The following is a 22032-nucleotide window of genomic DNA, read 5'->3' as shown; positions in this document are numbered from 1 at the left end:
TAATATATTCTATCAACACGTATGACTGATACATGTTTGGTCTGAGCTGTGTATTATTTCATAACGTCTATTTGTATTACATCATACTTAGTGTTTCTGTATTGTTATGTCTTCTTTGCTTGGAATACTTCGGTTATTGATGAAAATTTGATGTTTGCTATAGATTGATTTTATGTTTATATCTGCTCATGTGATTTTAATAACCTATTCTCTTCTTCCTTACTGACTTATATGTGATTGGCCATTTTTAACTGTTTCAATCGTTTATGGTTTATTTTGCTTTCCTTAGCTCATTTATAGTTGCATTCTTTTTATTTCAGAACAATGTATAATGTATACACATTGTTCTTCTATCTTTTGATTTAATTTTATATTGAAACCATATCTGAATGGTAACTTTAATAAGTGTTCCCCAAAGACTGATTTGTTCAAGGTGTGGTCTCCAGCCTGTGGCATTGTTTGGAGGCCAGGAAACCTTTAAGAGCTTCAGCCTAGTGGAAAGTTCTTAGGTTCCTGGAGATACAGATTTGGGATCATTGCTTCTTCACTTTGTATCCTAGCCACCATAAGGTCAGTAGCTTCTTCCACAATGCACTCTCAATATGCTATGTCTTGACTAGCCACAGGCTCCAAAGCAAAAGGGTTAATTAACCTGATTGAAAACACAAGCCCAAATAAACATTTCCTTTTTAAACTTTATTTTATTGTAAAGATGCTGTACAGAGGGGTTACAGTTACGTGAGTAAGGCAATGAGTGCATTTCTTGTCCAGCATTGTTACCCCTTCCCTTATTGTTTTCCCACTATCCCTTCCCTCACCTCCCTCACTACCCCCCCCCCCCCCACTGCATGAAGTTGTAAAGTTCATTTCCAATATACTGTCTTGTGGGTATCCTTGTTGCAATGGGTCATCCTGAGACCTTGTTTCAGTATTTTGTTATTCCTCTTCTACTCCCCAAATTAGACAAATGTATATACAAGATATAGAGTACCAAAAATCAAGTACAATGACAAGGGATATACCATAGGGGGAAGAACATACAAAGGAAACAAAAAAAATCACATAGAACATTTCCTCTTATTACTCTGCCTTATCTCAGGTATTTCCTTACAGCAACAAGGGCTGACTAATGCAATCTGTTTGTCAAAGCTTCCCTCGCTATCTCTTGGTTAAAGCTTACCCTCTAGTAGATTGCTCCAGGAAGATAAATGTGGATGGTGTTCTTTGAGTGCCTGCCTACTCCTTCAAAATTGTCTTGTTTTCAGTAGCTTTGTGTGTGTGTGTGTGTGTGTGTGTGTGTGTGTGTGTGTGTGTGTGTGTGTGTGTGTGTTAGTACCAAGAACTCAGGGCCTCACATTTTTTTGAGTGTGTGTGTCATTCTTGAGACTTGAACTCAGGGACTGGACACTGTCCCTGAATTTCTTCTACTCAAGACTAGCACTCTACCACTTGAGTCACAACTCCTCTTCCAGTTTTTTTGAGTAGTTTAGTGAATATAAGAGTTTCAAGTATTTTTCTGCCTGGGCTGGCTTTGAACTGCAATAATCTGATCTCTGTTTCCTGAGTAGCTAGGATTATAGGTGTGACCACCATGGACCTCTACCACTTGAGTCTTACTTCCAGCTCTGCTTTCTATTATTATTTTAATATATATTTTATTGTAAAAATACTGTACAGAGGGGTTACAGTTACATGAGTAAGGTAATGTGTACATTTCCTATCGAGCATTGTTACCCCCTCCTTTGTTTTTCCCCTACCATCCTTTCCCTCTCCACCTCCCCAACTCCTCCCTCCCTCACCAAGTTGTAAAGTTGTTTTCAACATTGTATCTTGTACATCTCTTTATTACAGTGGGTCAACCTGTCTCCTTATTTCAGCATTTTGTTATTTCCCTTCCCCTCCCCAAATTAGAAGAACGTAAGGCACTGGAATCACATACAATGAAAACAGTGGTTATACCAACAACATACAAAATAAACAAAAAAAAATCACATAATACACTATAAGTACATTAAAAACAAGTAGAAATGGTCAAAAGCTATGTACATATGATCATATAAGATGATGCTAAGCGAAATTAACCCCAAGATATGGACACAAGTGGTTTTATCTCTCTTGCTGTTGATTATTTTTGAGACAGTGTCTCAAGGGCTGCTTTCCTGGGCTTGATTCAAGCCATAATCCTCCAGATCTCAGCTTCCTGAGTAGCTGGGATTACAGGCGTGGGATGCCTGCACCTGATTTTGTTTCATTCTTCATTTCACTTGGTTATGAGGGTTCTTATGTCAATTTCTTTAATATTTATTCTTTGTGTGCTCTAAAATTTTCTTTATTTCAGGTATGGTTTTTAGCTTTTCTTCTTCTATATCTTCCTTTACTCATTGTCTTTGATGTCTCCATGGTTTTGTCCATTCAGTGTTTATATTTTTGAACAAGTGATTTATATTCCTATAACATGCTATAGACACAGGCACAAAATATGATAAGTAGTGTAGAGAGTGATCTAAATAGACTGAAGAGTGAGCTTTAATTCCCTAATCCCCAGAATTGGAAAATGTTAAGACTTCTGGTTGGAACCAAATTCTAATCACAGGTAATCTTGTAACATAGGAGAGGAAGATTTTTATTTATTTTTGGGGGGGTTGATTTTGGGGCTTGAACTCTGGGCCTGGGCTCTGTCCCTCAGCTCTTCAGCTCAAGGTAACTTCAATCTACCACTTGAGCCACAGAGCCTCTTGTGGTTTTCTGAGTGGTTTATTGGAGATAAGAATCTCACAGGCTTTCCTGTCCTTCCTAGCTTTGAGCCATGATCCTCAGATCTCAGCCTCCTGAGGATTACAGGCTAAGATTACAAGCCTGAGCCACTACAAAAGAGACAGAGGAGTTTGAGTATAGAACTAAGAGAGGATACACTGACAAGAGGAAATTGTTAAACACCAAGAAATTTATATAGCCTCCATTAACTATCAAAGATACAAAAACAGATTTTCTTCTAGTGCCTTATGAAGGATGTGATATGTATATCAATATGTACATAATGTATTTGAAATGATGTGGAAAATTTTAAATTTGGCTCTTTAAAAACTGGAAACTTGGAGGGGGGAGGCTGGGAAGGGAGGTGAAGGGTAAACAAAGGAGGAGGCTGCAATGCTTGGTAAGAAATGTATGCATTATCCTGCCCATGTAATTGTGACCCCTCTGTACAGTATGTTCTCATATAAAATAAAATAAAATTAAAAAACAAAACAAAACTGGAAACTTACCAAAGAAAAACAGTCTCCTTAGAGAGTAAGATCCACACACTGTAGCTCATTGCATTTGCACTGTCATACCATTAACATTCATTCTACTGATATACTGTCCCTCTGTCTCTCTTTCTCTGTGTCTCTTTCTTTCTCTTTCCTGTGTATGCTTATTATGTTTGTGTGTGTTACAGGAAGGGACTGAACCTGAGGATTTACAATCTTATGCATGCTGGTTAAGACTCTTGCATCTAAACAAACCTTCAGGCCTTTTGTTTGTATTTTGTTTAGCAAATGGACCAAAATTTCCACATAAGGGTTCCACATTCAAAAATCTCCACATACTTGGATCTCTCATTTTTCAATCAGTTCTACAGTCCACAGACTGTATTTTTTTTACCTTCAGGAGAAGATGAAGGCCATCTAATTTTATATTTCTTTAACCCATATCTGTTTTAAGGAAGACACTATGTAGCACAGGTTCTGTGTATGATCTGCAAACTCCCCATAGGTATAACAGGAGAATACCCAATCTCTAGCCTGGCCACATGCTCAGTACCCAATCCCACGCTCATTAACTAATGCAATAAATAAAATCATTATTGTGTCAAAGGTAATTACGTTAGTGTTTGTGTTGCTAAGCCACTAAACGTATAGTAGTTTGTTACAAATGCTAGTGAAAATTAGTTAATACAGTGATACTATGGATATATCTTTTAATTTTTAAGTATTTATTTTTAATTTTCAAAATTAACTTTAGGTTTACAAAGCAGTGTATGAATACAATCCCATCTTGATCATGGTCACTCCATTCATCATGTTATTTCTCCTTTTCTTTTCCTCCTCCTCCTGCTCCTCGCTCTCCTCCTCCTCCTCCTCCTGCTCCTTCTCCTTCTCTGTGTGTGTGTGTTTATGTGTATGTCATAAATGTAGACTGGTTATGGGGTTTGGACTTAAGAGTCTGGTCTCTGTGCCTTATTTTTGCTCAAGGCTAGCTAGTCCAGACTCTTTTGGGTGATTAATTAGACATAAGAGTCTCAAGGTCTTTCTTTCCAAGGCAGGCTTTGAATCAAGATCCTCAGCTCTCAGCCTCCTGATACCTGGGATTAGAGAGATGAGTCATAGGAGCTTGGCTTCATCATGATTTTAATTCTAAAAGTGTGGAGAGCTGCGGGAGCCACAACCAAAGACGGCGCAGCCGTAAAAATGGCGTGGTCGCAAAAATGGCGCGGCCACATGGCGCGGCCGCGACCAAAGATGGCGCTGGCTCCCGCCTTCCGTCTTCCCGGTGACTAGTGCTCTCTGTAAAAAACAACTGCTTATATGGCTATGACTTGGCTCCTAGTTTGCTTCCGTGTTTGCAGCCCTATCGGTATATGCCACGTGGCGCTTCGGGATTGGCCATCCAGGAGGCTTATAACTGGAGCTCGGGGGCAGAGGGAAGGAGAAGCGGGAAGAAGCGGGCAGAAGAAGCGAGAGAGAAGATGTTGTAAAAGGTCCTGAATAAACCGCCTGAAAGAAGAACCTGTTGTCGCGTCATCCTTGCGGGTGGAGGCGGTCGCCACTCCAATACAAATGAGAAAGCTCTGATCTTCGACCAAAGGCACTATACATTCTAAAAACTAAATGTTAAACTATCATGATCTTTTTGAATACAGGTAAGATTTTCAAAAGAAGTCAGTCATTGCATTGCATCAGAAAGGTCCATTCAGCTGTGAGATAAAAATCTCACGAGAAGAATCTCATTGGAACGATTGAGAAGACTTAAGAAGTAAAACCCCGTACCCTTCACTTACAACTCTTCTCCCACTAATAAGCCTTCCCTAACCTGCCCATCCCCCACAACACTTATTAGTCCTCCCCTTGTGATTCTAATGATGCACCTGCTTTACAGCCCTTGTTCTAATGTCATGTTGTGTAGTAATTACATGTCTCCGCCTTCCTCAATACAATGCACACTCAGAGGCCAGGGACTTGATTTTTGCATCTCTTCCCAGTGCCTGCCATCGTAGGATGTAGGCTCTACAATCAAACAGATGTTAAGACTGAGCATACAGAGAAGAGAATTTACTTTCAGCCACAGCTTCAAATGATGCACAGACATTATCTTGTGTGGCAATCCCTCTCTTCTAAAGCCTTGGCCTGTTAGGGGCTAAAATCCCATTCTCTCCTACTTTTCCCCCAACTCTAATTTCGTGTATGCCCTTGTTACTTCTTTCCCACCTGCCCTTTCAGAGACAACAGTGCTAACGCAGGAACATTTGTTTCCTTCTCTATTTTCACTAAAAAAATAAGTATACTATGCTGTCTTCAATGACATCTTGAAAATTTAAGTGTATGATGTTCTATATTTTATTTATTTATTTTTATATTTTTCTCTTTTTTATTGTGAAAATACTGTACAGAGGGGTTACAATTACACGGGGAAGATAGTAAGTTTCTTATCAAGCATTGTAGCCTCCTCCTTTGTTTACCCTTCCCATCCCTTCCCATCCTACCTCCCCCCCACCCAATCCCCCCCCCCCCCCCGCAAGTTGTAAAGCTCGTTTTTGACATGATAACTTGTACTTCTCATTGTTGCAACAGGTCCACCTGTATCCTTATTTAAATGACTTGTTTTTCCCCTTCCCCTACACAAATTATACTGACATCAAATACAGTGAAAGCATGGGTTATACTGTGGGGGAGGGACAAACAAAGCAACAATGAAATAATCTTATAATTGCGTTAGAAACAAATGCACGAAAGAAAAAAACATTTAAAATACATATCTTAGGGTGGTTCATTTTCCTAACATCACCTTATCTGGCCTTTTCTGCTTGACTCATACATATACTAGATATTGCAAATAAGGGAAATCATGGGACCTATGTTTCTTTGGGCTTGGCTTACTTCACTTAATATAATTTTTTCCAAGTCTTTCCATTTCCTAACAAATGGGGTGATGTTCTATATTTTAAATTCATTACCTGAGCCTTATTTCTGAGTCCTTACCTCTTTCTTACCTCACGAAACCAGCTGATACCACATACAAGTTAGTATACCGTCCCTATACCTGATATGAACTTATTCTTTTCTTGTCCCATGGCTATAAGACATTTCTCTCTTCTCTTTATTCATGAACTGATCAACATTATTGTTCCACATACAGCCACCTAGCTGAGAAGACACTCTTCACCTGTTGCACTTCAGATAAGAATGACTCAAAACCTGTCTCCTGAAACCTCTACATGTCTCTTGTCATTTATCAACTTCTACTGGTTGGATTGTGGGGCTGTGGCTCAAGTGCTAGAGTGCTGTCTCCTAGCAAGCACAAGGTCATGAATTCAAACCTTAGTACCACCCTAATCCACCCTTCCTACCCCAAATCCAATGGGAAAATCTCTAAAGGCTATGGCTAGCTCTCTGTTACCTGATCCATGCCTTCAGTCCATTTTCATGGATTATTCTTGATATAGGGTCTAACGTTATACCCTGGACAGCCTGCACATGATACTATTATTTGTTTCCCCACACAGCTGGGATGACAGGTGTGTACCCATCCACCCAGCAACTGGTTGCAATGGAGTCTTATGACCTTTTGTCTCATGATCTCTGTCTTCCAAATAGGATTATAGCTGTGTTTGGCGTCATTTTTTTTTTTTTTTTGGTCGGTCCTGGGGCTTGAACTCTGGGCTTGGGCACTGTCCCTATGCTCTTTAGCTCAAGGTGAGCTCTCTACCGCTTGATCCACAGTGCCATTTCCAATTTTCTAGTGCTTTATTGAAGATAAGAGTCTCACAGACTTTCCTGCCTGGGCTGGTTTTGAACCATGATCCTCAGATTTCAGCCTCCTAAGTAGCTAGGATTACAGGCGTGAGCCATTGGCGCCCAGCTTGTTTTTGTTTTTTCGATGATGTCAGTTACCTTTTTTTTCCCCAGGCAAATCTTGAGCTCTAAATCCTCCTGCCTCTTTGCCTGCCCAAGTAGTTGATCTCACAGATGTGTACCACCATGTCAATGCTGGCTGAAGCCATTCTCTTAAAAAGGAGACACATTCAGCCTCTTACTTAAAACCTTTCTAAAATGCTTGACCTTCCCAGGTGATCTTCAATTCATTGTTTTCAGTTCTTTATCTTATTAGGCAATATGTCCATGATGAACACAGGATGTTTTTAATGGTTCTATATATCATCCTGATATCAGCACTGGAGATACATCATGAAAATACTGTAATTGGGGGGAGGGTGCTTGTTTTTGCACTTGTATAGATCTCAATGGTGGTCTCTGAAAGTGCAATGCATCCTGTACATGCCTGGCTTTGTTCCAAGCATATTACTCTGAACTGATTTCATCCTTCTAGTACTGTGCAGAGTGATTTCTTTTTCCAATTAATGTATATTAATGGTTTCATTGTGTTATTTCCATACATGGACATAATGGTGTTTCATTAAATTCACCCCATCTATTGCTCTTTCTTAACCCTCCCTACTCTTGACTGAATTATGCAATTTTAACAGATGTCACTATTCTATTTTCACTATTCATATAAAGTGTTCTGATCACGTGCTTTCCACTGTGTCGTGTTCTTCCATCCCCTCTTCCCACAGTTTTTCACTCTCAAATTATCTCCATTGTCTACTCATGTAATTCATTTTATTTAGATCTAGATGCTGCCTATGAGAAAGAAGATGCAAATATTTATCTTTCACTGTGAATTATTTTACTTCATGTGATGTTCTCTAATTCCAGTAATTTTCTTCAAGACATCATTGCAGTTTTCTTTATGACTGAGTAATAGTCCATTGACCTTATTGTTATTATTTTGACATTATTATAATTAATCACTACAGTACCTCATGAATTTTTTTTTGTCACTTGTGGGCCTTGAACTCTGGGCCGGGGCGCTGTCCCTGAGCTCTTTAGCTCAAAGCGAGTGTTCTATCCTTTGAGCCACGGCATGACTTCCTACCTCATGATTTTTGTCCATCCATCAAGTTGTTGTGTGCCTAGGCTAATCCCATACCTCCAGTGTAATTTGTCCTCCCTTTTCCATATTTAGCCGACCCACGTCATATCTGTCTTAACTTTGCATTAACTTTATTCTTTCTGACTTAAACTATTGCAAGCTGTGGTCTACAGAATATGGTCTATTCCAATTGAATGTCTGAGATCTGCTTAACTGACACTTGATCCATTATATTTCTGTCTCAAGTTACCATCCTCACCCCACGAATGGCAGGCAGCCAGATCTCTTTGGCAGCTAATTAGAAGTCTTCAGCACCAGCACATTTTCTTTAGGGTGTTTGTCTTTTTTATGTGTGCAGCTTTTAAAGCTAAGAATCCTTTACAAAATAATACCATTATCTAGCAAGATCTAGAGAGCTAGTTTGGAAAGTTGACTTAAAGTGCAAAGTCAGTTCTGCAACAGAAGAAGGAGGAAAACATAATTTTAGCTGTCTGGTTTTATGGTGGGAGGAATCACATATTCCAGGCAAAGGAAAAGAATTCTCATCAACAATTCCCAGAAGATTCCAGCGGAAGCACCATGCTCCCAAATAAATCATGCTCTTCATGTTGAAATACAATTTAGAAGGCCCATTATTTCAATGGAATAGTTAGTCTGGTCCAATGTAGACAACAATAATTACCTACAAACCTTAATTTATGGAGATCACATTCAAGGTATTTTGGACTAGTGTACATCCTTTGGAGCCAATGTTAGTTTTTTGTTAGATTTATTATTTCAAACACACAAGAATAAATCATGCTTCACTTCAGAATAACATAAAGATTATCTGTGTATAAAGACTTTGCTCCCAAGATTTTCACTGAAATAAATTTAAGGAATGACCATAGCTGGAAAAGGCTAGAGGTGTTTGCGTTGATAACAGATGAAAGTTTTCAATATTCTGGAAGGCAGAAGGAGGATGTGAGGATTCAAAAAGGAAATACAGAGAAAAGCATGGGGCCAGCTGGAGGAAGAAGTCTGCAGTCAGGAACTACATGGGGCATGAGAGGTGAGAGCAAAGAACCTGAGACACGTAGGGCAGAAAGTATGGAGACTGATTTAAAAGAAAAAAAAATGTTTTATATTAAGATGAAGATACATTATAGGCAAATTAGTGGAAAAGGAAGCAATAGAAAAACAGTGGCTTGCATAATCATGAGTCAAAAAATAAGACAATTTAGTATCACTGGATAACAAGAAAATATAAGCAGTTTACTCAGAACTGAATAAAACAAAATCTTTTGGCCAGGGCCATTGGCATATGCTTATAATCTTAGCTACTTAGGAGGCTGAGATCTAGAGGGTTGTATTTAGAAGCCAAAGGTATGATTTAAGTTGGTGGAGTGCTACCTAAGCAAGAAACTGAAAAAGCTTGAGGCCATTTGGTGCAAGAAAAGAAGACATTTTCTTTATGGTATTAAGAACATAGAAATCTGTCAAATTCTCCAGTCACTCACAAACAATATCTAGAAAGATGAGTGCAGTTAGAGGCTATTTTATTTAGAAAATTGTGAACATTTCAAAGTGTGAGTGTAGTTTAGCTTATTTGTAAGTAATTGAAGGATAAAATAAAGTAAAAAATGTATATCTTTAAGTAGGGAATTTGAGATGTTGGCTTAAGTGAATAAAATCCAGACTAAAACTGAAACATGTGTATGAGTATTTTATGCAAATTAATGAAATTTTGAATGTTTATGTAGAAGACAGTGTGACAACAGATGATATTTACCTGTTAAATTCTTCTTTTTCCTTTTTTATTTTTTAAACTAGAACTGGGATTTGGACTCAGGGCTTCTCATTTTGGTTGGGCTTGCTTGCGTGGTTATTGTTCTAGTACTTGAGCCATGCCTCCAGCCTCGTTTTTGCCTGGTTAATTATCCTCATGGACTTTTTTGTTTGGGCTGGCTTTGAACTGAGATGTTACAAATCTCAGTCTCCTTAGTAGCTAAGGTTACAGGTTTAGGCTACCAATGCCCTTTTTTTTTCATTCCTCTTTCTTTCCTGCTTGCCTACCTATCTGACTTCCTGCCTGCCTTCGTTCTCTTTTTTCTTTCTTTTTTTCTTGTGGTAGTATAGTTTAATCTTAGGAGTAGACTCACAATATCTATTACCATGCTTGTCAGGCTGGTTAAGAGAAACAGGTAGAACAGGAAGAAAATAGAAGTGAAAGAGGCTGGCTATTCTTTGGGTGCAAGAAGTAGCAGATGGTATAATGAAAGCCAGTTAGTTGCTGGAGAGGCTTTTCTTCTACTCTGTGTAGCTGAGTTTTGTCTGCTTGTATTTCCCTTATTGTTATTCGCCTTCTGTTCTATTGGACACACACACACACACACACACACACACACATCTCCTGTGGTTTGTTAACCCGAGAGGCAACCAAATTCAGACCCAGTTGTGGAGTGAGGTCAGAAGTTCAGTTACCTATGACGTGGGTCTCAGGGGCAGTGGGAGGTGCTGGAAGAAACACTGATTTTAATCAACCTGAATTTAAATCTGGGAGTTTCCTGGTGTCATAGATGTCAGGAGAAAATCCATTATCCTGCTTGGGCCTCAATGTCTTTCTGAACAATGAGCAAAGCCCTGCCGCTTTTGGTGGATTATTGGCTGTATTGTGCATACATGGAAAACATTTTAGCTTCTGTGGAACATCAGTGAAAACATGTCAACCAGATGAATGGATTCTCTTACAGGGGGTTTCCTAGGGCTCTTTCTCTCCCCCAGAAGCCACGTAAGCACTGCAGTGATTTTGCCTTGTTTGGGGACCTGGCCCTGTACTTTCAGAACACTCCCAGGTCACTCTTGTGTACAGTCAGGGTTGAAAATAATTGAGTTAATGCATATTAAGTGCTTTTAAGGTTCCATTAGTAGCATAATTCTTTTTTTTCCAGTTTGTGTAGTAATAGAGTTTCAAAACTGGGCCTTAGACTTGCTAGGCAAGTGCTCTACCTCATGAACCATCCTTTTAGCCCCTAATTTTACTTCTGGAACAGTGTATTTATGGCATATGGCCATTAAGGCTCCCAACAAATGCGTTGATTCTTCTTTTTTTTGTTGTTGTTGTTGGTCATGGGGCTTGAACTCTGGGCTTAGGTGCTGTGCTTGCGCTCTTCAGCTCAAGGCAAGTTCTCTACCACTTGAGCCATAGCACTACTTCTGGTTTTCTAGTGCTTTATTGGAGATAAGAGTCTCATGGACTTTCCTGCCCTGGCTGGCTCTGAACCATGATCCTCAGATCTCAGCCTCCTGAGTAGCTAGGATTACAGGCATGAGCCACCAGCACCTGGCTTTTAATGCGTTGATTCTTTACAAAGTTATACAACATGGCTTCAACCAAGAACCATTTTCTAGACCAGCTTCTTCTCCTTATAATGATTGACAAACAGCTAGAGTGGTTACTTTTATGCCTCTAAGTTCTCTCTTCAATGGTAAACCTTATGGAGCATTTTTGGTGGGCAGGTGCTTATTCAAAAAAAAAAAAAGAAAGAAAGTACAACTCACTACCCTTTTTCAATTTGAGGAAGGGAGAAATATTATCAGACTGTTTGAAAATCAAATTATTATTTCAGTGGTAGATGCTATGGTGCTAGAATCCACAGGGCACTGGAAGGGCTTGAAAGAAAAGTGTTTACCCTAACTCAGACTAGAGAGGTCCCTTTGGAAAAAAAATTCCATTAGAAGGGATGGGTAAGCACTTTATACGTAATATGCAAGTAAAGATGAGAGAAAGAAAGGAGCTTTAATAAAATGTAGAGAAGAGTAACCACTCTGGGTTATACCAGGCATTCCATATCAAGTCTGTGTTACTGGAACCAAGTGCCTAGGGAAGATAGTAGTGGAAAAAATGTAATCCAGAGATGGAGGGCTGATTTCACTCAGGAAAGCAGTGTTTGTCCTAATAACATTCCTTTTTTGTTGTTGTTGGTTGTGGGCTTGAACTCAGCTTGGGCACTGTCCCTGTACGCTTCAGCTCAAGGCGAGTGCTCTAGCACTTGAGCCACAGCACCACTTCCTGTTTTCTATTGGTTCATTAAAGATAAGAGTCTCACAGACTTTTCTTGCATGGGCTGGCTTTGAACCATGATCCTCAGATCTCGTAGCTAAGATTACAGGTGTGAGCCACTGACACCTGGCTCCTAATAACATTCCTTTGTGGTCTGAGCCCATGTCACTGCTTACGATGAAGAGTAGATGGATTTCCTCTGGGAGAAGGAGAGATAGAAATTTGTGAATTGAAGACTTCATAAAAGGAGAAACCCAATATTGTAAGTAACAGGAATTAAATGATGCCAGATAATAAGATCTGAAATACGTTCTGTAAGGCGGTGCAGGAAAAATACTTGTCTATATATCAATACATAAATAATGTGCATATGTCTATATACACATGTGTGTGCAAATGAATATATATATCCATGCAGATGAATTTACATATTGGTTAAAATCATAAAACTGAACAAGGGTTTGATTGTGAATGTCTTAAATGTATGTTATTTGGAATTTCTATGTTAGAAGAGATCCCACAGATTATCCACACAGGATTAATTTGAATAAAAGTGCCATTTTACACATCATTATACTTTCTTAGAACATTAAGTAGTGATCTAAATAAAGAAACAAATATACAAAGAAGCTGGAAATTTACACAGATCAAAACATTTAGCTTAAAATTGATTTCTTTTGTGGTTTAAGCAAACAACAAAATCCAGATTAAGTGTTTATATAGCTCACAACTGTATGCCATTGTTTAATTTTTCTATAAACTTTACAATGTCCATCTTGTGACATTTCAAAAGATCTATGCTTCTCTTCAGACTAGTTAATAAAAGTCTGTCCTTAAGTGGTACATGATTCGTTTTCATGTATTCTCCTTATCTCGAACAATATCAATTATTTGAGCCTCTTCCTTCTCCCCAAACCTGTAGAGATCACAAAATTCTTTGAGACTAAAATTGACCATATTGGCAAGAGAGGCAAGGAAGAAATGGTCAAAATGGTTCATGGATCTTTCTTTTTTTTTTTTGCCATTTAGACAAGGAATTTTGTATTTTTCTTCTTTGAACAAGTCACCTGAAAATTGGTGTGTGAATAAAATTTCACAATGGTTCCCAGATTTTGCAACCCATTCCTTTTTTTTTTTTTTTTTGAGTTCAATTGTGCCTCTCAAAAGGAAACTTGAAATTCCTAACCCCTAGAACATCATAGTGAACTCTCAATACTAAGTATTAGTCTTACAGAATTGATCTAGTAGCAACGAGGTCATTAGTTTGAGTTCTAACCCAATAAGACTGGTATGCTTATAAAAAGGAGAAATTAGGACAGAGACAAGTCCTGTGTGGTGGCTCATGCCTGTAATCCAGTTACTTAGGAGGCTGAGATCTGAGGTCCACAATTCAAAGCCAGCCCAGGCAGGAAAGTCCATGTGACTCTTGTCTCTAATAAACTACTCAGAAAAAGCCAGAAGTAGTGTTGTGGCTCAAGTGCTAGTCTTGAGCACAAATTGGTCTCATGGACCGAACCCAGAACCAGAGTTCAAGCCCCTAGAACAGGCAGTGAAGATGGTGGAGTGATCCTAGCTACTCAGGAGGCTGAGATCTGAAGTTAATGATTCAAAGCCAGCCCTGGCAGGAAAGTCTGTGAGACTCTTATAATTAACTACCAGAAAACCAGAAATGGGGCTGTGGCCCAAAGTGGTAGTGAGGTAGCCATGAGTGAAAAAGCCCAGGGACAGTGACCAGGCCCTGAGTATAAGCCCCACAACTTACAACAACAACAAAAAAGATGATAGAGTGGAATGATACCAACCAGAGACCAAGGGCAGGCAAAGATGGCTGACAATATGTCAGAACGCTGAAACAGGCAAGGAAGTGTCACCAAATTCAGGCCACCAGTTCTGGAGGGCCACACAGCTCTTCTTCATGAAAGACTTCAAAGGTGGCACAAAGCTACTGAATCAGGAGCAGGTTTATTATAGCACCTTCTAGGAGAGTAGGCTCAAGAAGAAGTGTTGTACTGGAGGTCCTGAGATCCTCAAACTCTTATCTGTGGCCATGGTGGTCAGTTCAGGAAAACTGGGTTCATGCCTATTAACTTGGGTTATGCCTTGCCAAGTCTCTGTACACATGGGACAAGGGAATGCTGACCTTGGAAGGTCACACCTGGGCTCTTTGCACAGCTGTGGAGCATATGGGTTGTTATGTCTCAGTTATTCTATTAAAATGCCATCCCTCTCAGCAATCAGGTTTCAAAACTCCCTGACTAACCCTTGCCAGGATTCTCCACTACAGGTTTCAAAGGGAACATACATTGATCTTTAACTTTCAAGACTTGAGTATTATGAGGTATTTAATATCTACTTTTTGGACTTTCATTCGCTTCTTTTTCTCTTGGCAGTACCAGGATTTGAACTCAGGACCACCTGCTGTCTAGGCAAGCACTCTTATCCTTTGAGCCACACCTCAAGTCTTTTATACTTTAGTTTGTATGTTAGATCAGGTCTCATGCTTTTATCTTAGACCAGCCTTGAATTTCAATCTTTCTAGTTCCACCACTTAAATTATGTAGGACTATGTGGCTCAATTAGCATGCCCAGCATGTTTGTTGAGACTGGTTTTGAACTGTCGTCTTCCTATCTTCTCCTCACAAGTTGACTAGAATTACAGAATCACAGACATGAGCTAGCTCAATGGCAAATCAATCAATCCATAACAATAATATTAAATACCAATTAACAAAAGACATTTAAAAGTTATTTTTTTCATGCCAGCACCTAAACAAATCATTAGATAAATAAATAAATAACGAATCTCATTTTGTACAAGAAAGCATCTCATTTGGTAAATGAAAGAAACTGAATGATAAGAACGTAGAAAGGACACGTTAGAAAATAAGAGAAACTCCTTGAAATTCCCCTCCCTCTAACTTACACATAAAAGCATACTGTCTTTTCCGTCAGAATGAAGCAGATTTGAGTTGCTGGCCCACATGTTGGTGATGCACCCGGAAGCCAGATGTTTTATGGGTCTGTGATTCCGAAGATAATGGAATGCATTCCTGCGATCTGTTCTGTCACTCAGTCTGTCATGCCTCCGGTCTACACTGGGGCAGGCCATGGAAACAGAGTCTTCACTTTAGAGTCACGGCGTTTGTTTCTCTTGCATCTTTCTCAGAGAACCTCTGACTTCTCTCCTGCAGAGAGGCCCTGGAGGATTTCAAGGTCTGAGAAAAGAGGTTTGACTGTGGGTCCAAAAGAACAGGATTGTGATGAAAAACCACTGAGTTAGCCTAACGAGACTTGTCTATGTTGATGACGAAGTTTCTCAAGTGGGCCAATTTAACACTGGTGTCTTCTTCCTCCTTCGTGGTATTAGACAGCATGCATTCCTTAAGACCCAAGAGAACAACACCTTCTTGGGTAGAAAATATCATTAACAAAATAAAGGAGCTCGAGGAAGTCATGAAAAATTCTTTCATTTTTCCTCTCAGATTTATTTCTTTAACAGAATGTGAACTTTTCCATGTTTAAGGAAGGGGGATGATGAGTAAAGTTGAGTATACAGAGTGCCCCCTGGATTCCAGGAAAGGGATGAGAACTGGGACTGTGTGCACGGTGATTCATTGTCTCACCCACTGGGGTGCCTCAGACAGATGATTTCTAAAGTGGCATTTAAGGTTGAAAAGCCAAAGTAAGTTGGTGACAATTCCACATTTCCAGTGAAAAGTCTTGGAGTATGGGCGTCTGTAGGCATTCCCTGACAGGGTCACAGGGTTCTGGTTAAAAGCAATTAACAGGATCACATAAATAATTCTAAGAGTATCATCTAAGATGCCCTTGTACTCATTCTTTCTTTGCTTTGAACCTGCTGTGCTCTATGTCACTAATCTATCACAGAATACTAGAAAACAAAGCCATGGCAGAAAGATACTGGCAGTCAAATATCCCTTACATGTGGGCATGTCTTGAGTACTTGGACAGATGCCCTCACTCACTCAAGTTCCAGCATTGGCTTTCTGAGCAAAATCAGTTACTTCTTATTTAGGGAACCCTTAGGGTATTAATCTGTATTCAAGACATCTTTTAGGGACATGGATATGGTGCTTATACCAGCAATCCCAACTACTTTAGAGGCAGAGACAAGATCATCACAGTTTGAGACTACCTGGGAAAAATGTTTGACTTCATTTGAAAAACAAACGATGATAAAAAGGTCTACTAGTCCATCGGTCAATTGGTAGAACACTTGCCTGGCAGGAAGAGACACTAAGTTCAATATAGCCATTACTCTATTGCTAGAAGGCAATCTATTACATGTTGACTCTGCTTGGTAGTATAAAGTTGGTGTTGAATTCCATGTTTTGTCCTGGAACTCTAATAATCATAAACACTCCCTACTTATGAATCCAGGTTTCCTGCTGCTATTGTAAATACCATGCTGTGCCGATACATGCTGTTTTGATATCAGCTGTAAGTATCTTTCAGTTTATTTAGCAACTCAAGAGACAAGTACTTGAAGCCTTGGATTGGTGCGATCCACTTTGCTAATGGCTGGATACAAGAACGTTGAGAGGCAAGCATCAGTGGCTCATCCCTGTAATCCTAGTTACTAAGGAGGCTGAAATCTGAGGATTGCAGTTTGATGCTAACTTTGGAAGGAAAGTCTGTGAGACTCTTATTTCCAATTAACTACCAAAAAGTTGGAAGTGGAACTGTGACTTAAGTGCTAGAGCTCCAGCTTTGAGTATAAAAGGTAAAGGACAGTGTCTAGAAGCCCTAGTACTAGCACAAAAAAAACAAGAAACAAACAACAACATCAAAAACCTAAGTGAAGCTACTCAGGAGGCTGAGATCTGAGGATCATGGTTCAAAGTCAGGTCAGGCAGAAATCTCCCTGTGAGACTGTTATCTCCAATTAACCACTCAAAAACTGAAAGTGGCACTGTGGCGTAAGGAGTAGAGCACAAAGAGGCTCAGAGACAGAGGATAAATCAAAGGAAAAAAAAGTGAATAAAGAACTTCACACAATACATTAAAAAACAAACAGAAAACAACAAAATAAAAACTCTTGTTTCCATATCTTGGAGTTCACTTGAAATGAAAAAGTTCCTTTGAAATGTATTCCAAGAAATGACAAAGACTTTTAAAAACACTTTAGAACTGAACTTAGTGGTAGAGCACTTATATAGCACATATGAAGCTCCAGCACTGCAAAAAGAAAGCAAATAAAAAACCTACAGAGAGCTGGGAAGGTGGCTCAGTAGTAGAGTGCTTGCCTTGCATGCATGAGGCCCTGGGTTCAATTCCTCTGCACCAGATAAGCAAAAAAGGGTGGAAGTGGTGCTGTGGCCCAAGTGGTAGAGCACTAGCCTTGAGCTGAAGAGCTGAGGGACAGCGCCCAGGCCCAGAGTTCAGGCCCCACAACTGACAAAACACACACACACACACACACACACACACACACACACACACACACACACCACAACAAAGACCCCTATATAACAATGCTGTATTTACTGCAATCAGAATTACAATATGATTTCCTGTTATAACAATCCAATTTTACTTTCCTCTGTTTATTAACAAGTACTGTACAGTTTGCTAAATTCAGGATCTATTTAAGGCCCAATATTTGAAATTGGTTGGTATATCATTTAAGCATCTTTGAAATTACGTGCCTTCTCTCAGTTATTTTCTAGCTCTTTCTCTGGGAATCATGCCATCCCTTCTGTACTTTCCCATAGTCTGGGATTTGATGTCCCTCGGTTTCGTTCAAACACATAACCACATCCAGGTTTCATGTTCTTGGCAAGATGATTTTGTATTGTGTCAAACTGTCTTCAGGAGATGCCTGCTGTCCTGCTTTTCTGTCTGCTACTTGCTGGTGTCTGAGTGGTGGAGGAGCACTATCCTCAGCACCTACTTTACTTCTCACTATGCTGGTGTGACAGTTTCACAGTCTACTGTCCAACCATAGTTATTCTGCATTTTGTTTTGATCTCTTTGTATCTCAACATAGTTAATGAGTTCCTTACAACTTCCACATATTGAAAGCTATAGCTTCCTAATCACTTACTATTTCTCCTATTGCACGTGGGAATGTGTGGGCCAACAAAAACACAGATAACAAGATGCTTTCTTGGTGTATACTACCTTGAGTACCTCTACAAGTTCAATGCTTAGATCACATGGGAGATTCACTTGCAATATTGGTAGGTATTACCCAACTTTTCTACATGTTTCTCGAGGGCTTATCCTTACCAGATGTGTTGTTACACTTATTTTTGACAATCATCCATCTAAAGACCATGTCCTTTTTATTGTAAATTTCATTTCTAGAATAATCAGTATTTGTATGACCAGTATTGGTCATTTCTACATTCTCTCCTACATTTGTAATGCTCTTTTAAGAGCATTTTTTAATGCACTTATTTTGTACTTATACACACACATATGTATATATTTTTTAGCACTTGAACTCAGGGCCTGGGTACTATTTCTCTGCTTTTTTTTGCTTGAGATTAGTACTCTACCACTTGAGACAGCTCCACTTCTAGCTTTTTGCTGGTTAATTGAAGATAAGAGTCTTATAGAGTTTCTTGTTCTGACTAGCTTCAGGTTGCAATCCTAAAATCATAGTCTCCTGAGTAGGATTTCAGGCATGAGCCACTGGCTTCTGGCTGCATTCTTTTTAAAATAAAACTTGGCCATTGAGTGATTGGTACTTGTCTTTTTCAAAAATGATAAATTCAAAATGCTGCTTTGTAAATATGGTACAATAATCTTTGATGTATTAGTATGTCATAGAATCACCAGAAGAAAATACTAAATGCCTTTAGACACCACAGATTACCACTCTCAACCGAGAGCTTTCTTCCATCATGCCAAAGAAAAATAAGTCTGCACAAACTGCTCTGAAACACAGTGATAGAAAATTTGACTACTGTCTCTACCTATTCTGTAAATGGAGACCATCAGTCTCCACAGCTATGACATCTTTTATGAGCACTAAAGTCACTTAATAGAATACTGACATTTATATCAGTATGCTTCATGTCTGGCTTTAAAAGTCCAAATATATTTCAATTTTTTAATGAAAAACATTCCACTTTTAAATGTGGTACCTTGTTTCTTTAAATTACAAATTCTTTAAAGTAAAACCTCCTACATTAAAATTTTTTATCATTTTCTGAATTAGTATTTTAAAATTGATTCCCAAAAAGCTTGTCTGATCCAATTATGAAATCTAGAAGGAAGACAAACTCCAGGATTATAATTACTCTCCTATGGCAGTTTCAAAGATAAGGTAAATAGATCGATAAAATTTTTAACTCATACTCACTGAAACATTAAGCAGTAGATTTTCATAATGTATGTTATATTTTAAAGAGTTTACATATTGTAAACTTACATCTTCAACTCATAAATTGCCTAAGCTTGATTACTTCTCTGTTGAAACTACAGTCCTTAGAAATTAGCTACATATATGAATGAAAGGCACACCTTCCATACAGACGAAGTGGTCTGGCTACAAATACTGTCAACAACACAAAAACAACGATATTCCCTCCATAAGCCCACACTATATAAAAGTAAGCTTTATAATCATGTCTTGCAGCTTAGAAACCACAAAAACAACCGTTTATATGCACTTTTACTGAAAGAAAACATTTAATTCTGTCACCTATGTCTTGCAAGTCTTCCTATTCCCATTTCCAAACTTTTCTAAAATGTAAAATAAAATGATTTATATTATATGCACAACACCTAGTAATACCCAGCAGTTAACTTAAGGATATTTATACAGGAAACCTTTAACACAACACCTGATTTTGGGGAAAATATACTGCATCCTAGGGGAGACAGAACAAGGTTGTTATATATGAAAACACTCCATCTTCCTCATCTGTGGACACATGAAACCCCAAAGCACAAGGAGCATCCAAATTGTTCTGAATAAGGACAAATACTTAAGATTCCCAGTATCCAGACCCATGATCACGTCTTCAGACCTGTACTGTTCAAATACTCAGGGATTAAAAACTCAGAAGCGCTTAAAATCTGGGGGAACACTGAGATGGTGAGAGGGTGAGCCCTTGGATTTCTTTCTGCACTTTTAAAAATATCTGAGGAGACGCTCAAGAACACACAATTAAAAAAAAAAAAGCGATGGATCTTTAAAAAAAAACATTGCAAAGGTGTCTAACAGCTAGAAAGCACAGGATGATGTCTTCCTAAAGGGGCCTTAATTTCCTTTAGGGAAGATGGGTGGGGCATTTCTGGTTAGTGGGGGGGGGGGTGGTAGTGGGGAGCCCCACAAGAGACCATGCTTTATCTTCATTAAAAGTAATCAAGGGCAAGAGAATGCAAACATGACGAGTGGGAGAAGAGGGGGGGCGGGGAAGAAAGGAGAAGGGGAGATGGAGGGGGGGGAATCTAGTTTCAAATCAGGCCAGTGGGGGCTGCAGAGAAAAAACCAGAGGAAAAAAAAAAACGGGCTCGGGATCCCAACTGTGACCAGCACCGGGCATCCTCACAAAAGACCAAGAAGACAACACACGTCCCCCTCGAGGGCTCCGAGAAAGACACCCCCCGCCCAGGTCTCCTCCCGACGGGGCTCCGGAGGGCCGGCGGGGCGGGACGGGCCGGGGCCGGGCGGGAGGGACCCGGGGTGCGGCGGCGGTGCACGCCGGGGACAGCCGGGCTCGAGCCAGCACTTTCCACCCATACACGCAGCCGGTACTTTTTCCTTTTTTTTTTGCAAAGGCTTAGTTCCAGGATGCGGCTGGAGGAGGGAAGGGGCCGGGAGGGTGGCGGAGGATGGGGAACCGAGAACCGCCGGGTGTGGGGGGGGGGGTAAGAAGGGCCGGGAGGGACGCGGCTGGGGAGGGGGGTGAGGATGGGGAGGAGGGGGAGGGGTGGAAAGGGCGAGAATCGGGGCAGGCGGCTCTCCAGAGGGGGCGCGGGGCAGCGCGGGCGAGAAGTAGGGCGCGAGCCGGGCGAGCAGAGCCCCGCGGCGTGGGGGGAGGGGGCGGGGCGGGGGGGAGGGGAGCCCGCCCGCCCGCGGAGCGGCGGGGACACCGGCGCGGCCCGCGCCCGTACCTGAGGGAGAGGTGTAGGCGCAGGTCGCGGGCGCCCGCCGCAGCCCGAGGACGCGGGGGAGGGGGCGGGGAGGGGCCCCCCCCCGGGGACCGGGTGTCCCCCGCAACACCGTCGAGTCACCGGGAGCCGGACCCACTCACCACGCACCCGACCGCCCGGCCACGCCTGTTCCCCCGCCGCGCTCGCGCCCGCCCCGGACTCACCGCCGCCCCCGGCCTTTCCAGCTCCGGCTCTCGAGGCTGCTGCCCGCGGCTGCGGCTCTGGCCGCCCCTCAGTCCTGGAAAGTGAAGCCACCACCGCCGGGAGCCAACTCCGCCCGGCCGCCCGTGCGCGCGCCCGCCCGTGCGCGCGCGCGCCCGCGTACCCGCCCGCCAGGGAGAGACCGCGAGAGCGCGAGCCCCACGTCGGCCGTGCGGCGCCGCGCGCTCCCCCCTCCCGCCCCTTCGCCCCTCCTCCCCCGGCGCGCGGCCGCGAGGGGGCGGGGGCGGGCGCGCGCAAGAGCGGCTGCCCCGCGGGGCCTGCGGGGGGTGGGGGGAAGGGGGAGGGGAAGCGGTGGGGAGGGGGGGAGGGGGAGGGGACGGACGGAAAAGTAAAGTGACAGCTGAGTCCCGCTCTCTGGCTGGGCCGCAGAGCGTGGGGGGGTGAGGGGCGTCAAGCCGGGAAGGAGCGACAGGGAAGGTGAGCGGTGGGGGGGGTTGGGGGGGAGT

At 41.3% G+C, this 22032-nt stretch overlaps 1 long non-coding RNA gene across 2 annotated transcripts in view; it reads right to left on the bottom strand.

Annotated features, from left to right (window-relative positions):
- Nucleotides 1–21652, bottom strand: part of LOC122108154 — a 39060-nt gene extending 17408 nt beyond the window's left edge. For both annotated transcript variants that reach the window (XR_006147483.1, XR_006147482.1), the window contains exon 1: nucleotides 21529–21652. This is a non-coding gene — a long non-coding RNA (uncharacterized LOC122108154). The remainder of the gene's footprint in view (nucleotides 1–21528) is intronic.
- Nucleotides 21653–22032: the final 380 nt, after the last annotated feature.

The sequence above is a fragment of the Dipodomys spectabilis genome, unplaced genomic scaffold (genome assembly GCF_019054845.1).
Source record: "Dipodomys spectabilis isolate Male_0828 unplaced genomic scaffold, ASM1905484v1 ptg000054l, whole genome shotgun sequence".
Taxonomy (NCBI): Eukaryota; Metazoa; Chordata; class Mammalia; order Rodentia; family Heteromyidae; genus Dipodomys; species Dipodomys spectabilis.
The sequence above is the reverse complement of the archived record's forward strand: the minus strand, read 5'-3'. Positions and strand labels throughout refer to the sequence as shown.